The 16,985-nt window shown below is 38.8% G+C and overlaps 1 protein-coding gene across 1 annotated transcript in view; it reads left to right on the top strand.

Annotated features, from left to right (window-relative positions):
• The first annotated feature begins 1,273 nt into the window (after positions 1-1,273).
• Positions 1,274-16,985, top strand: part of LOC126366756 (uncharacterized) — a 159,149-nt gene continuing 143,437 nt past the window's right edge. The window contains exon 1 of the mRNA XM_050010000.1: positions 1,274-1,280. The gene's annotated coding sequence lies outside the window, so the exon portion shown is untranslated. The remainder of the gene's footprint in view (positions 1,281-16,985) is intronic.

Here is a 16,985-nt window from a genome sequence, read left to right on the forward strand (position 1 = left end):
GTTCTCATGTTAAGCTTATTAAGAAGAGGCTACTCGTTTTACGGTTGTTTATGCAACAAAAAATCTCGTACGCTCGGCACGCTCGCAACAGGCATCTGGATAAAAGCACTTGGTGAATTCCAGTTGCCTAGGAGTTTCTGAGATTCCCGTCTCGCCTAATTGCCGCTGCACGTTATGATGATTGCGAGGAGAAATATGGTTTGCAGTCCGTCAACAATGTTTTTACGATTTAATCAATTTAAACATGTGTCAATTGGACAACACGCTAACTATGTATGTCATCTATTTGTTATAAAGTGTACAGTTATATCGCACAAATGCCAAGGGCTACATCGATCAATCCAGTGTTGTCGCAAGTGATTTTTAATCGACGGCCGTTGTCGAAAGTTGAGTAGCGACGTCGTGATGGCGAACTTAGCCTCCTTACCGGAGGCGCGGGGTCCACTGCGTTGTGAAAACGACGTCCGTCTCGATAATCGCGACGACATCGCATAAAACACATTATTAATCTGTCAATCGTGACTAACGTTTTCGGTTCATCGTTTACTGGAAGGAGGTCGAGAGTCCAGATTAATACTGGAGCGATATTTCGCAGAGGCTTTCGATGTCGCCATGCGGGTTGTCGCCGCCTGCCGCCGCCGCCGCCGCCCGGCGCCCGCCCTCGATGACCAGTCACGAGCCACGCGCGGAGAGTATAGCAGACCAGCTAACACGTCACGTAATGTTGCCTTGTTGCGCATACCACCAATAACTTTCATACAAGTCGTGAAGGACACACGGCACCGGTAAATTTAAAGATCACTCATTTTTCTGCTTCGATAAATAACCTTTGATAAAATTAATTCGATCTAAAAAGAGTAGTAAGTAGTACTTACTTTTTGTCAACATGTTTTATATAGGTTAAAATAAGTACCTACCTTTAAGTACATTTATGCTTAAGTATAAGCATAAAATAATTATGAGATTAAACGAACTTACCTGTAAGTGAAGTTCTATCTCAATTATACGAAGCTCCTTGTTCGAGAGGTTTTTTAACAGTGTAGTCTACGTCTTATGCTCCAGCATCATCACAATTTTCAAAGCTCATATCCAAAGCTAAAAAAAAAAAGTTAGTTTCCCGCTTCCGAGCGCACCTGTCAACTAATGTCATTATGTTTAAAGCATGTTTCATGGACAACTCCATCACCTGTGGAAGCTTTAGGGCGGGATATTAAAATTGAAGGGAGGGAGTCCTCTCGAACAAGGAGCTTCGTATAATTGAGATAGAACTTCACTTACAGGTAAGTTCGTTTAATCTCATAATTATACTCGCTCCTTGTTCGAGAGGTTTTTTAACAGTGTAGATGTTTAAAGCTTAGTTGGGAATGAAACATTTAAATTGAAACGAGTACCAATAATATGATTATTCATTAATGAATAAAGTACATTGTTATCACAAAGGCTAATTCAGCTGCCCATGACTTTAATCCCAATAAAGGCAGTCAGAGGCACAGCCGTTGCCTGATAAACTCAGCGCGGCGTTCCACCAAACGTTTTGATATTATCATGTAAAAACAATAAGAATAATTACTGTTCGCTAAACAAGTTTCACCAGTTCTCAAGAATGGAATCGATATTATGTATGTTATATATGGTTATACTATACTGTACTAGAATAGATACATAGTTCTAAATAATAAAGTTGAAGTTAAGCAAGTACATTAAATACCTATTTCACATGACTATCAATTTCACAACAAAAGAACTACACAAGAACAAATTTCTGATGGAAGCTCAACATCACAATTGGCTATACGAGCCTCACAGGGACCTCACCATAGAGCAGATTTCCGAAGCTCTTGAACAACCACGATAGTTGTAGTCGAAAGGACTGTGAGAGTTTATCATATAGTGTAACACTCATTTTTCATTGGCACACCAAGGTCTACAATAATTATCAAAGTTACACATTATTTGTTTACATACATAAAAGAAGAAATACATAAAGAACGGGTAATGACGCGGGCACCCAGACACAAGATTGATTGTAACATCCTGTGCTAAGTTGGCAATTGTTGTCGACATTGAGTAGTTAAATGAATCCTAAGACAACATGTCAAATTGATTAGAGAAAATACAAATATAAGTGTAAGTAAGAATTTCGATACATTTATTCAAGTGACCTTTTTCATTAAGATATTCAGAACCACTGATCTAAACTTTCCTCTTTTATTATAAGATATTGTTAAATGAGGCTGAAAGTATAAAGAGGGGAAGTACATTTACATTATGTACTTGTGTGATAATTATCTTCGTGATAATTAAGATTTTGTTTTTATTAAAATAGATTACCTGAGCCCACGTTATTTTGTATTACCTAATATCGACCATATGGGCTTGGTAATAATATTTAGTATATTTTTTTTTATGTGGTAATAATAAATATAACTTGTTGTGGAATCTTTTACTATTCCTCTATGCAACCTTTCACCCACCAATCAGATGTTAGAACAACGTACATACGACACATCAACACACGTAACATTGTTTACGCAGCTATCCCTTTAGTGTAATAATTATTAAATTTGTTTTTAGGACAGTAATAGTAACGTCCTATTATTTACTGGAAAAAATAAATAAATGGATAAAACATATTTTACCCTTAGGTATGCAGTTACATATAAGGATAACATTAATTTATTAATTATCGGTCGTGTAGGTATATTATCATTGTTTGTAAAAATCATCCTTTTTCTTTAATCTAACCTAACATGATCCCGTTGTTTGCACTGGGATTCACTTCTCATACCCAACCTGAAGATTTAATATGTCAGGTTACTTAGTGAAGGGACCTGCCTGATTGACCTTACAACACTAACCGAAAAATAAGATAAACATATATTTATCATAAAAATATTATTGTTACTTCTCCACTGCAGTTTGGTTCCGATTGATTGAGTGGAGGGACACATCCCGTATATTGCTGTTTATGTTATGTAACATTAATGTTGTAATTTTTATATAAATTGTAAATACACACCAACCCGCAGTGGAGCAGCGTGGTGGAGTATGCTCCATACCCCCTCCAGTTAATTGAGGGGAGGCCTGTGCCCAGCAGTGGGACGTATATAGGCAGTTTATGAATGTAATACTTGAAGGAAATTTTCATTGAAGTTATAATATTATCAGGTAGGTACCTCAATTTATACTGAGATTAGTATTGTTATTCCTGATTAACAAAGACAGGATTTGAATCCCATGTCTTAATGATAATGCTAAAACTTTTTGTGATAGACATTTGGGATTAATTTTACCAGAATTTTGAAAAGTAAATATCATGAAAAATATATTTGCTTGTGCAAATTTTCCCATTGTAACTTTGTAGGGAATTCTTCCTCCTCATGAGGTACTATTCTTAAACGGCCTTGCTGCCTGGGGCACTGTTGATACTAATGGCTGTGAGACTGCTAATACATCTGGTTGTAGCTCTGCTACTACTGCTGGCTGTAGGGCTGCTGGTTATGGCACTTCTGATCATGTCTGGTTGCATTACTGCTTTTATTGCTGGCTGTGGGCGGCCTGCTGATACTGTTCCTTGTGGGCTTTCTGTTCATACTGTTGGCTGTGGGGCTGCCTGCTGATACTGTTGTCTCTGTTCCACAGATCCTGCTGCTATCTCGTTTACTCACTCTTCGGGCGATGTTATTCATTATTATTTATGTGCTATTTGAATTTTATGATGTTGGTTGAAAGAATTGAATAGCAGTTAATGGTTCTCTAACCATGTCCTGTGTACAGTTATCTCTTTTGGAAGTAATCTCGGCTATTAATACTTTGATTTCCAGCACAGTTGAGGTTGATTAATAGAACAGAGGCTTTTAGGTTTTGAACTGTCGGTTATTTCTTCAGAATTTGTACTCTCATTATTTTATAATGAACAATTTGACATAATAGTCTATTGTTTCTCAGCATTAGTCTAATCTTGAGTTTCAACATGGGTAGGTAAGCCCCGACAATTAAATCGTTTATCTTCAATTCCACAAGTGACAAATCAAACATGAAAATAAAAGTATAAAAAATAGTTGGTCTATGTTCTAGCTATCTACTAGCGTTTAGCAAAAGGCGATACTTGTAGTGGTAGCTTTATGTTATTTGAGTTGATACCATAAAGTCCATTGTCTATCCTCTAAGTGATAGCTCTAGGTATGGAAATGAGAAATAGGTATATAGCGCTTGCCAATGCCGACCCTAATCGCGGTAGCTCTTATGTTAATAGGGTTCATACCATCAAGTCCATTGTCTATCCTCTAAGTGATAGCTCTAAGTATGGAAATGAGAAATAGGTATGTTAGCGCTTGTCAATGGCGACTTTCTTAGTGGTATCTTTTACATTCATTGTGTCTTCAAGTCCATTGTCTATCCTCTAAGTGATAGCTCTAGGTATGGAAATGATAAATAGGTATATAAGCGCTTGGCAATGGCGACCTTCCTGGTGGTAAATCTTTTGTTAATTAGGTTGATACCATCAAGTCCATTGTCTATCCTCTAAGTGATAGCTCTAAGTATGGAAATGAGAAATAGGTATGTTAGCGCTTGTCAATGGCGACCTTCCTAGTGGTAGCTCTTATGTTCAATGCATTGATACCTTCAAGTCCATTGTCTATCCTCTAAGTGATAGCTCTAGGTATGGAAATGACAAATAGGTATATTAGCGCTTATCAATGGCGACCTTCCTAATGGTAGCTCTTATGTGCATTGTGCCTTCAAGTCCATTGTCTATCCTCTAAGTGATAGCTCTAGGTATGGAAATGACAAATAGGTATATTAGCGCTTATCAATGGCGACCTTCCTAATGGTAGCTCTTATGTGCATTGTGCCTTCAAGTCCATTGTCTATCCTCTAAGTGATAGCTCTAGGTATGGAAATGTAAAAAAGGTATATTAGCGCTTAGCAATGGCGAACTTTTTAGTGATAGCTCTTATGTACATTGAGTTGGTACCATCAAGTCCACTGTCCATCCGCTAAACGATGGCTCTAGGTATTAAAATAAGACATAAGTATATTTGCGCTTTGCAACAGTCTTAGTGGTTGATTTTTAAGTTAATAGGGTTGATACATCAAGTCCATTGTCTATCCTCTATTGTGATAGCTCTAAAAGGAAACAAATAGTCTGTCTATCCTCTAGTCAGACAGTTCACTACTAGTGCTTAACTAGGTGACTCTCCAAGTGGTGTTCTCTTGTTGGTTAGGTTGGTACCAATAATCATCACCCATACGTTGGAAGCTTGAAATATAATAAGATTAGAGTAATTTAGAAGAAATTGCTTACTATAATAAGGCTATCTCTTGCCTGTACCCTCTTAACACTCTTTCTGTTTTTATTGTTAGGGTATGTTATCATCATCTTATATTGTAAGTATCATTCGGAGAAGATAACATTATTATCACCACTTAACAGAGACTGTGGGATGGGATTATGTACTGTTATAATATAGTATAATAACATTTTTAAGTATGGTTATCTTGTATTGAGCCAATTATAATCCTCTAAATGTTTTAAGTGTTATCTTGAATAAGTTATGTATCTTGTCTACCAATGGTGTAGATGACCTCTGTAATATCGAGTACTACTGTCTCATAGGTACTTCTTGATGAACAGGGTAAACATGAAGTGCTTCTGTCATCTAATTATCTGAACTTGTCAAATTATTTCTATGTTTATTATTTACTTTTCTATGCCATTCTGTGGTTATATTTCACTGGGTCTCTTCGTTTTATTACAAAACTGCTCTTTTCATTCGCTGATAGTAAGTTATCAACCACCACATAAGTCAAGAACACGAATTACGAAAAGAAACAAAAATAAAAATCTTTTTTTTTTGTGACAGATGAAAATAAAAACGCGGCAATCAGGGACTGAAGACAAGGCTTAGGCCTATTTTGATCGTGATTTTCGAATATTAAATTACTAAAGTCAAGACTGTATAGTCCTCAGATCTTTGCCCGCCTTATATAAGGCGAATTTAAACAACAACAACATCGGAACAAAGTATAACATTTAAATCACTGTTATAACACGAACACGATACAATTTTAATATTATTATTATTTCTGTTAATAAAACTAGTTACTTCTTCGAATGTTAGGATTATAAAATTATAACCTCAAAAAAAGTAATTTGTTTTCGACAATAAAAGGAATCAAATTGAATTGATCATAATTATAATCTTCTCTTGTTTTAGTAGATGGATAATGTTAAGACTTACCAGTTTAATCCACATTTTGTTTTATCAAAAAGAACTTACGCTCGTCGTCTTCCACATTTTTTCTTTGGTACTGTTTCTAGCTTATTTAAAGAAAAAAGCACTTGATTATGTAAGTAACAGATTTGTCGCACTACATCAATCATGTTTTTGCGTTAAATATTAGTTTTCAATTTGTTTAAAATACTGTTTATTTACGGAGGCGAAGTGACGCGCCGGTGCACAAAAACCGTAATGACATTAGTTGACAGGTGCGCTCGGAAGCGGGAAACTAACTTTTTTTTTTTTAGCTTTGGATATGAGCTTTGAAAATTGTGACGATGCTGGAGCATAAGACGTAGACTACACTGTTAAAAAACCTCTCGAACAAGGAGCGAGTATAATTTAATAATTTGCCGTGTAATCATTTATTGAATTCGTGCAGGTTATTACTGTATACTTACTTGCTTGCAACATTGCAACATCAATAATAGAAGACGTGATATTTTACAAGAACTTATAAGTCCTATAAGTATGGAAAATTATTAAATTATATAACTCACATTGAGGGCCTTGGGTCAACTGGTACTGTACCGAAAACAAAATAAAACGTGTAGGTACCCCGCGATGACTTGTTGTGTGGCGGTGAGCGGTGAAGCCAGCACCTCATAAGTTACGATTGGGTATCGATGGCAGGTGTTACAGAACGATCTGTGCCGACGTTTAATAAATACGTGATCGGTACTATGAACGAGAAAAGCACTTTATGACTTACGAATATACCTAATGTAGCTACGAGTAATAAGTACCTATTATTATTTTTTATTTATTATTTGAAAGTTGTGAGGGCCGGACCGAATGCAGCCCGCGAGGTCACTGCGACCTTGACAGATCTATTGTGACCTTAAATCCCTACATTTAAATATCCTCCTCTAGACCGATCCGTTCGAATAGATCCAACGTCTTTTTGGGAGAAAGCTCCATGACTTCCTGGGGGTCCATTATGTGGCCCCCAAGTGTACGGCATCTACTATGTATGAGAGCCTCACAGCTGCATAGCAGATGTAGTGGCGTCTCATCTTCCCCTAAGCAGAATCTGCATAGAGGAGACTCGGTCAGCTCCATTCTGTGTAAGTGCTTATTGAGTCTACAATGCCCTGTGAGGGCCCGTATCAACAACCTAACCTGCCCCCTAGTGAGAGTAAGGATTTTTGATGATAATTTCTTAGAAAAAGGTCTAATCAGCTGCTTTGAATGTTTTAGGCCAACTGAGTTGTACCAAAATTTCTTGGATTCATTTCCTAGTCGCACCCCCAGATGAAATCTAGAAGTGCTTTTCGAGATCCCGCAGAAGGGTTCGGGTCCGGTTAAACTTGTGCCCGATCCCTCCCTTGCGAGTTCGTCAGCAATTTCATTGCCCTTAATGTTAGAGTGCCCTGGGACCCAGCCTAGTGTTACCGAGTTTGAGGCCCCCAACTTATTTAGACTATCAATACACTCTAGAGTGAGTAATGAGTCTACTTCAGACGCCGCCACCGCCTTAAGGGCAGCCTGGCTGTCTGACAGTATGAGAATGTTACTGTTTGTGTTCCCCAAATTTTGGTGCACACAATCAATGATGGCATACATCTCGGCCTGAAAAACTGTGGCGTGCGCCCCCATGCTGGTCACCCTCCTTCGCTTGGGGCACCCTCCGTATACACCCGCCCCTGAGAGCCCGTCTCGCTTAGAGCCGTCGGTAAACCACACCCGATCAGCACTGGGAAAGGGCGAGGGTACAGTTCCAGACCACTCCTCTCTCTCTGGTATTACCACCTTGAAGTACCTCACAAAGTTATGAGTCCCGACCATGACGTCTGAGGGCATCGCCATGACCGGGTCAGTCATAAGGTCCTCTTTGAGCTTTCTCATGACAGTTGATCCCCATGTTGTCCTACCCCTTTCCTTAGCTCGGAGCATAGCTATTCTAGCTTCAGTGCCGCCTCCATTGCTAAGGTTGGTGTGGACGACATAGCTCCCGTTATTATCATACAAGCCATTCTTTGGACGCTGGTTAGGTCCGAAATGTAGGTCCCAATAGATGCCTTTTTGAACCATGCTGCACAGCCGTACGCGAGCATAGGCCTCACCACAGCAGTGTAGAGCCAAAGCATGGCCTTAGGTTTAAGGCCCCATCTTGAACCAGCTAGGCGCCTGCAGGTGCCTATCGCAGATTTGGCTTTTCTTTTGATATTACCTATGTGTTGTGACCATGTAAGCCTTTGATCGAAGGTCAATCCTAAATATTTAACCTCGCTAGAGAAGCCTACTTGTTTTCCGAAAAGGTAAGGAGGTCTGAGTTTGTCGAGCTTTCTCATGTTTGTGAAAGGAACGACTACGGTTTTGCTCGCGTTAACTGATAGTTTGAACTCTAAGCACCACCGTTCAATTCTTTTGAATGCTGATTGCATGAGACTTGAGATTGTGTAGGGGCACTTACCTACTACAGTAACCACCAAGTCATCTGCGTACCCTTGAGTATGATATTTCGCGGAACTTAGCTCGCTAAGTAGACTATCAACTACCAAGGACCAAAGTAAGGGTGACAGGACTCCGCCCTGGGGGCAGCCCTGAGCAACCTTCAGGTCGAGGGTTGTGTCCATGAGCTTCGTTCTTACTATCCTTGTTGTCAACATTGACTCTACCCAGTTTACAGTTGTACTGTCAATGTTGCGGGCTTCCATGCTCCAGATCATGACCTCTGTAGAGGTGATATCAAAAGCGCCCTCAATATCCAGAAAGGCACATAGGGCAATTTCCTTGTCCTCGATTGCCTTTTCCAGACGATCAGTCAGTTCCATAAGTGCCGACTCGGTTGATTTACCTTTTTGGTAAGCATGTTGCTTTACATGTAGGGGATTTAGTTTTATATATGTGTCCCTAATATGTATGTTAATTACCTTCTCCATTGTCTTCAGTAAGAATGAGGTAAGACTTATTGGTCTATATGACTTTGGTTGTGATGGGTCCTTATCCCCTCCTTTGGGAATGTAGATCACCTTTACCTGTCGCCAAAGGCTGGGCAGATATCCCCAGGCAAGACTAGCCCTGAAAATTTTGACCACAACTACTAAGATGATGCTCTTCCCTTGCTGTAGTAGAGCAGGGAAGATATCATCAACCCCGCTGGATTTGTAGGGCTTGAAGCTGTCAATCGCCCACTCCACCTGTTGGGGCCTGATTACCAACGATGCTCTCCTCCAGTCCTCAGTGCGCGGTCTCCTGGTTTTGGGGGGCCTAATCCCTGGGATGCATCCTAAATGGTTTGTCGGGAAAGACCCGGGGAAGTGTACCTGCGCTAGTAGTTTGAGTGTTTCTTCCGCGGATCCAGTAAAAATCCCATCGGGCTTTCTCAAGAAACCTAGATGGGATGGAGGGGCTTTAGATACGATTTTGTGGAGTCTTGCTATGTGAGGGGTACCTTTTATTTCCTCACAAAATTTTCTCCAAGATCTCCTTTTTGCCCTCCTCAGTTCCTTGTTGAAGCCAGTTAGGGCCTTTGAGTCCCAGTCCTTGTTACTCTTGGCCCTATTGAAAAGAACCCTGGCTTTTGATCGTAGGCCACTTAGTTTGTTGTTCCACCATGGTACTTTCCTGTTTGTGGACATTGTTTTTAGAGGGCAGTTTTCCTGGTAGGCCCTAAGGAGTCCTTCCCTTACCGTCCCCACCGCTGACTCGATCTGCTCCGGAGATCTGATCGGTCCAATTGGCCTGATCAGCTCCTGCCGTAAGGAGGCTCTGTAGCCTTCCCAGTCTGTTGTCTTCGGGTCGCGGTACGCTTCTGCTGTTTTCTCTAAGGTTAAAGTGATATCAAACCTTACATACCTGTGGTCAGAAAGTGATGCGTCATCCGATACATGCCATCCTTTTATGTGGTTGGCGAACCTTTCTGAACAAAGAGTGATGTCCAGTACCTCTTGATGGGCCCTTGTTACAAAAGTAGGGACACAGCCCGAATTAATTATTTCAAGATTATTGGACATAATAAATAAGAATAGTTCCTCACCTCGTGGATTGGTATTGGTACTCCCCCACCCAGTATGGTGCGCATTACTGTCACACCCAATGAGGAGTGGTACTTTCTGGTCTTCACAATACTCAACGAGGGCAGCCAGCTGCATCGATGGGTTTGGCGCCTCTCCTGGTAGGTAAGCCGAGCAGACAACCAGCCTGGCCCCATTCAGTCTTGGGAGGGCGACATAGGCAGCTGCTAAATCATCTGTGCACAGATAAGGTATAGGTAAGAAATTAACATTTTTCTTGAAGACTATGCAAGCTCTAGGCCTTACGCCTCCAACATTATATAGTAACTTACCTGAGGTATTGAGTAATACCTAAGTGCTTAGGCATAATTTAGACCAAGGCATCAAATCACCCGTTAGTCAATTCTATCTAAAATGTTTTTTTTATTGTTCTTTAATATACCTACAACCGTTTAAGTAATTAAACTTCACCTTGGTCACAAAAAGACCTTTTATATCAATGTCGCAATACTACAGAAGAATATCTATACTATTTTAATATTTTTAATCTTTCTTGATGTTAGATAAACTTTCGACTCGTTGTGATTTCAGGTTAAATACCTACTAGAAACTTCCAAACACTCGTGCACTCGAGAGTCTTGTACCGAAAAACGCCGATGATTCTACTTAACACCTTGATGGATCGTTTTGACGGCGCAGATAGTTTACAACGCTAATGAAACATAATAACTGTCGATAAGTATCGTAAGGTGAACTTAATGGAATTAATCATGGCCTAGCGTTTAGCCGCGACCAGCAGTATCGGCGATCTCGGTGATTTATACTCACCTGCTATCCACCCAGCCACCCAGACCAATACATTCTCCGGGAGATACGACAAACAACATGCAAACACGTCAAAGTAGCTCTCGCACCCGGTTTGCGATAAACTGTGCGTATTCAATTAACTCCTACTTTTACAATTAATGAACTGAATAGTTCTAATACTTACTCTTTTATTTTATTAAACGCTTCCCTTGATTCCTTTTTTCAATCATATTTGCGGCATTTATATCGCGTTATAAAGTAATAATAGTAAACATGCTTATTTTATTATGTACTTAAGTACCTAATACTGTTGCTATTATAACTACAAAATTAATATTTGCCAACTAAACCACCGCGGACCGAAGGAGAGTAGCCATAGCGTTAGTTGCCAATACAACATTTTCTTCCACGTTACATCTAGGCACAACCTTCTTTCAATCAACAGAAAATGTTATGCAGGATACTCAATCAAGCTGTTCTTCTGCGACATGATAAAAAATATTCTTAGGCACACAAATAAAAAAAAAAACAAATTTTGATGTCTCATCTAGATTCGAATCTGCTACCTTTGCAATTGCAGTCGCGCTTATCCTGTCACACATCTACTCTTCAAACACAATAAGGTACAATACCTTAAGCTAGCACAACAAATATTCGTGTTTCAGTATTACAAAACGTCATTAGCGAATATTTCCTTTCTATAGCTGTAGAACGTAACCTCTAACCGTGAACGACAACTGTATAGGCACTGCGGGCGAGTTACAAAACTTATTAATCCGGTTCAATGCAAGTTGCGGTGAGCTTTATTAAAAGTTTATTGTTTTACGTTCCATATTGCCACATGCGTTATAGAATAGTAGGCTAAGAGATAATGATAGATAATACGACACAATGAAGCACGCGCCGCACCGGTTCGTTAGTGGAGTGTTGAGTCACGGCGGCGGCGGCGGTCACCTGACATGGCCCGGACTGTGCTGTGCTTGCGACGCACACGCACGTCCAATAGTCACAGTTACACCTTGTAAGGAATAGTTGTTTGTACTACACACACAGTGGATGCACTCGTTACGACGTAAGCAATAACCACAACAAACATGAAAACTCTAAGAAGAAGACGCCGCCGTTAAAACATGTCAACTTTCGAGTTAGAACATTAGATAAGAGTTTAATAACGCATACTTACTAATCTTATTACATACCTACTGCGGTAAAAAAATAAAATTCCAATAGATATTAACTACTCTGCCTCTTATATTATAACAAATAATAGACAGGGCAAATGTAGTAGCAACATAAATCCCTCAGATAAAAATGCTTACCAATAATTTTGTAAAGACATGGCGCCGTCTTAAAAACCGTAGCTCGAAATTTCACACCTTGTTATTTCATTTCCCAAGATAACTATAATCAAAAAGGTAGCAATTTAACGTTTACACGCTAAAACAAAAAAAAAACGACCATCAAAAAGGCACAACAACTGCGCATTTTGTTGTGAAGTATAGTTTTTAACGAAACCAACTGTTAAGTCGACGCTGTTTGGAGTGAAAAAGTAATTATAGAGACCATTTTTCAACAATAATTAAATTAATTAACGAACATAAAACACCGCGCCTCAGATAAGGTAACAATTTTGCAATTGTGCAGCTCTATTGAGACGGTATTTCTATGACAGGAGCAGAACAATCACCTTTCTAGAGTCCTCCTTTAATAATAGCGTCTGCGTCGACCTTCGGCGGCGTGCAACGACTTCACGACTTCACACAAAGAGTGTCAGGAATAATTAAAGTAATTACTGTTTACAGTAATTAATGACCCACATAAGGCGATATGGTTTGATTGATCTCGGACCTGTGACGAGATAATTGTGGCTTGCTGAGCGGTGTTGCCACACGCCGCGTATTGCACTCAGTTTTCAATTAATGAATACATACTCCGCACATAGGTACTGTAGCACAATACTCGTCTATCAACAGATTGTGCAACGGCTCATTTGCAGTCTTTTATACATTTTATTGTCTTACCTATAATATGCTAAAAGAACATCTGTCTACTCATGACATGACACATGGTATTCTAATACTAAAGATATTATTGTATTTATGATAATGAAATCGCAAGCTTCGCAGTAATCTGTGTTGGCACATCTCTTCCTATATTCACGTGATATTTTAGCATTGGATAAGCTGAAATCGCAATGAAGTGTATTGTTTGCGCTTTCCGTAAAACGGAGCTGATTAGTAAGGCTTTTATATGGGACCTTTTAAACATCGTCAGTAAGGGTTATCGATTGTAATTCCGTGTGAGTAGCGGTGGCGGCGGCGGCGGCGCTGCGCAGGCGACTGGAGATAGCCGCGAGCTATCCGCGTACATAGACACTGCATTAGGGCTCCTACGCCCGCCCGGCGGCTCCTTTGGCCCAGCCATAAGCGCATTTAACATGTAATCGCGCTTGCATTTCTCTTCCAAACAAAACAGGAGTAAAAGAATAGCTTAAAAGGTAGTTAATTAATACCACTTCGATTTACATAGACGCACAACTTTGCAAGAAAGGATTTTGGTATTTCCATTATTTTATTTTCTTCCCGTAGCTTGTTTGTTAAAAAGAAAATTAAGTACCTACTTTACCTTTTTAATTTGTAATATTAAATTCACTTACCTATCGTATTTTATAACTAGTCATACAATAGTCAGAAAGCATCCAGGCATGGAGCGGCATACAACATAAATTATGCGAGGTATCTGCCAATCCAATTAGTCTCTAATTTGAATGTAGTGTTCCTATTTTGTTCCAATTACCTACGACTTCTAGGAGAATGTATTAATTAAGGAAGCAATACAAGGAGATAAACAGAATGGACATTGTTTGTGTAAACGCGGGAAGGTTTGTTAAAGCGACGGCGGTGAGGACAGGCGTGGGCGCGATTGACTCGTCACCGGCTATCGGGTTCACTTAGTGCTAACGCGGCGCGCGCTTTATCGTGCCGAGCCGCCTGCGCCCGCGCCCCTTGAGGATTCACTTAACTCACGGAAAACGAAGCTTAATGTCAGCAAGCTGTATAAAATATGATACTTACTTACTTACATTTATATTTCAACCATTTGTTTCTTGGGTGAATGAAAATAACAAAAAATGGATTTTATGGCACATAATTTTTTGGTAAAGGCAACGTGCTATAATATAAATGAAAGAAATCGCTAAGTACCTACCTAGTTGTCTTGGTTGACTATAGTCACTTGTTATCAAACAAGATGCATGCATGACTCGTACTTAATTAAATATACTTATTAGTTGGAAATTTCATAAATAATAAATACCTACTTATTTTATGTGATCTCCTCTCTATATACTCACACCCAGCTCGATCCACGGTAGTGATTGTATCTCTTATTATGTTGTGAAATTATTATTATTTTTTATTCAAGGTACAATAAACATTTTACAAACAAAAACGGTGTCTCATTAACCTATCGACAGGTTTTTCTGTACACCGCAACTCATCGTCTGTTTTTACAATTGTTTATTATGTTCATCGGTCCTCAGTCACCAGTCTGTAAGACTTAAAAAGCATGATGGAACTAGCTTAATTTCCAGCTCCCAGGTGGTTCGACGCGGTGTACCTCAAGGTTCCATACTAGGTCCTCTTTTATTCATTTTATACAGTGCTGACATGGTTAAAGAGATTCAGAACTGTAAATATCATTTGTACGCAGATGACGTTCAGTTATATATATCAGACGTTCCGGGTAAAATACCAGACGCAATACATTTGCTCAATGGGGATCTGAAACGTATAGCTGAATGGTCGGACAGGAATGCGTTAGTTTTGAATCCTCATAAGTCACAGTACATGGTGCTAGGGTCGAAGGTACAAATTGAAAAAATTCTATTTCGACAACCGGTGGTAAACATTCGGGACATAACCCTCAACCGGGTTGAGGAAGCCAAAAATTTGGGTGTTCTGATGGATAGTCGACTGCGTTTCGAGCAACATGTTGAAAATCTCGTAAAGAACTGTTTTTATAGGTTGAAGGTTTTATATAAAATTAGAAACGTAATATCTGTAGAAGCAAGAATTACCCTGTGTGAGTCACTAGTGTTGTCTCGTCTCAACTATGCAGATCTTGTATATGGCCCTCGACTATTATATAAAACAAGCCGGTTAATACAGCGCGTGCAGAATGCATGTTGTAGATACATCTTTAATGTACCGCCGAGGGGTCATATTACACCATTTCTAAATAATGCCAGTATACTTAATATGCAGTACCGTAGACAGTTACACATTGCTTCCTTAATGTTCGACATAATAAAATTCAAAAATCCCGATTATCTTTTTTCGAAACTGAAATTCCCACATTTTGATAAACTATACAAAAGTGGGCATGAGCCCCGAACTTTGCGCCCCCCTATAAGTGTACATCAACACAAAACAGTAGCATTCACTGGCAGTTTTCGCTACCATGCAACGAAGTGTTGGAATAATATTCCACCACCAATAAGAGCTCTTACATCAAAATTATCTTTTAAGGAAAAAGTAAAGAAAATACTTCTTTATTGTCAGAAACAAGAAAATTCACAACTTCTTGCATAGGTGGCGAACACTGCTTTATAGTTATTTTATCTATGCATTTAGATTGTTATTATATACCTATAAAATATCAAACAAGTATATTTTTATTATGTACTATGTTGTGTTATGTACTTATGTAGGTATATCAGTAATTTTACAACGTATTTTTACGATTATCTTCTGCATGCATCAATTATTAATTGTAAACAACGTCAATTAGTTCGGTTACCGTATCCGCGGTTTCCTCTATCCGGGTTGTAGCTGAAAATCAGCGATTTGCTCGAAAGGGCAAAAACTTGCGCTGAGCTATGACCGTTTTGCGCTGCTGCAGCACACATACATACCTGGCGTGTGTTAAACATTTTGTATGTGGTGTGTATTGTTGTTGATTTGTATTGTATGCATGTGTGTCTGTAGACCAAATAAATCATTTATCTATCTATCTATCTCAGATAGCTTTTTATTCAAATTAAGTAAATAAATACAAATACAAATATACATTATTGCACATAACATACAAAACAAGTTTTACACACATGGACGAAAGATACAGAAAATTTATAAATACTACCTAAACATAACAAAAACAACTCTACTAAGCCGTATTTACTGTCCTCGTTTGTTTCTTTATAAAACTTTACCAGTAGCATTATTATAGTATTTATCGATAACAACATTGGGCTAACAATGGAAATATTTCTGCGTACAACTCGTTCGAGATCAAAGTAATAAATAGGTCCAAAGGTGCAATTGGAAATTGAACCGGGTTGATGTGTAACGTCGACTTATAATAGCTCTCCCCTGAGAACTTCAAATGAACCAATTAACATGAAACCAAACTAGTAGCATGAGAATATTCCTATTTATTTATTATTCAAATATCCAATTGTTCACTAATATGGGGATCAAACTATAATAATAGGTTACGCTTACATTAAACGCATTTCACCAATATGAACCTATAATATTAAACCGTTTTAGATATGTAACTCTTTAATATGCTATACTCACAAAGGGTGATTTCAACTTCTAACGGTTGTTACGATACCATAATAATGGGAACGATATATTCTTAAAAAGAACTTTATGTGAATAAAAGTCACCGTGAGGTCTCATAATGTTCACTAAGTTAAATTGATTAAGGATATTCTCTATAACATTATTATGATAAACAAAAGTCTGTAAAAAGCACAATTTGTTCTAAAATTTTATACTACGTCTATATTAGTCCATTACGAAGCTAATCAAATAGCAAAGAATCATCTTAAACTCATTAGTGAATGTAAATGGATATCGGTTAATGAAAATAAATTGAAACCGCCACGCATCAGAAACGAAGGGGTGGTCGGAACAGTGATGTGATG

Source organism: Pectinophora gossypiella, chromosome 1 (assembly GCF_024362695.1).
Source record: "Pectinophora gossypiella chromosome 1, ilPecGoss1.1, whole genome shotgun sequence".
Lineage (NCBI taxonomy): Eukaryota > Metazoa > Arthropoda > Insecta > Lepidoptera > Gelechiidae > Pectinophora > Pectinophora gossypiella.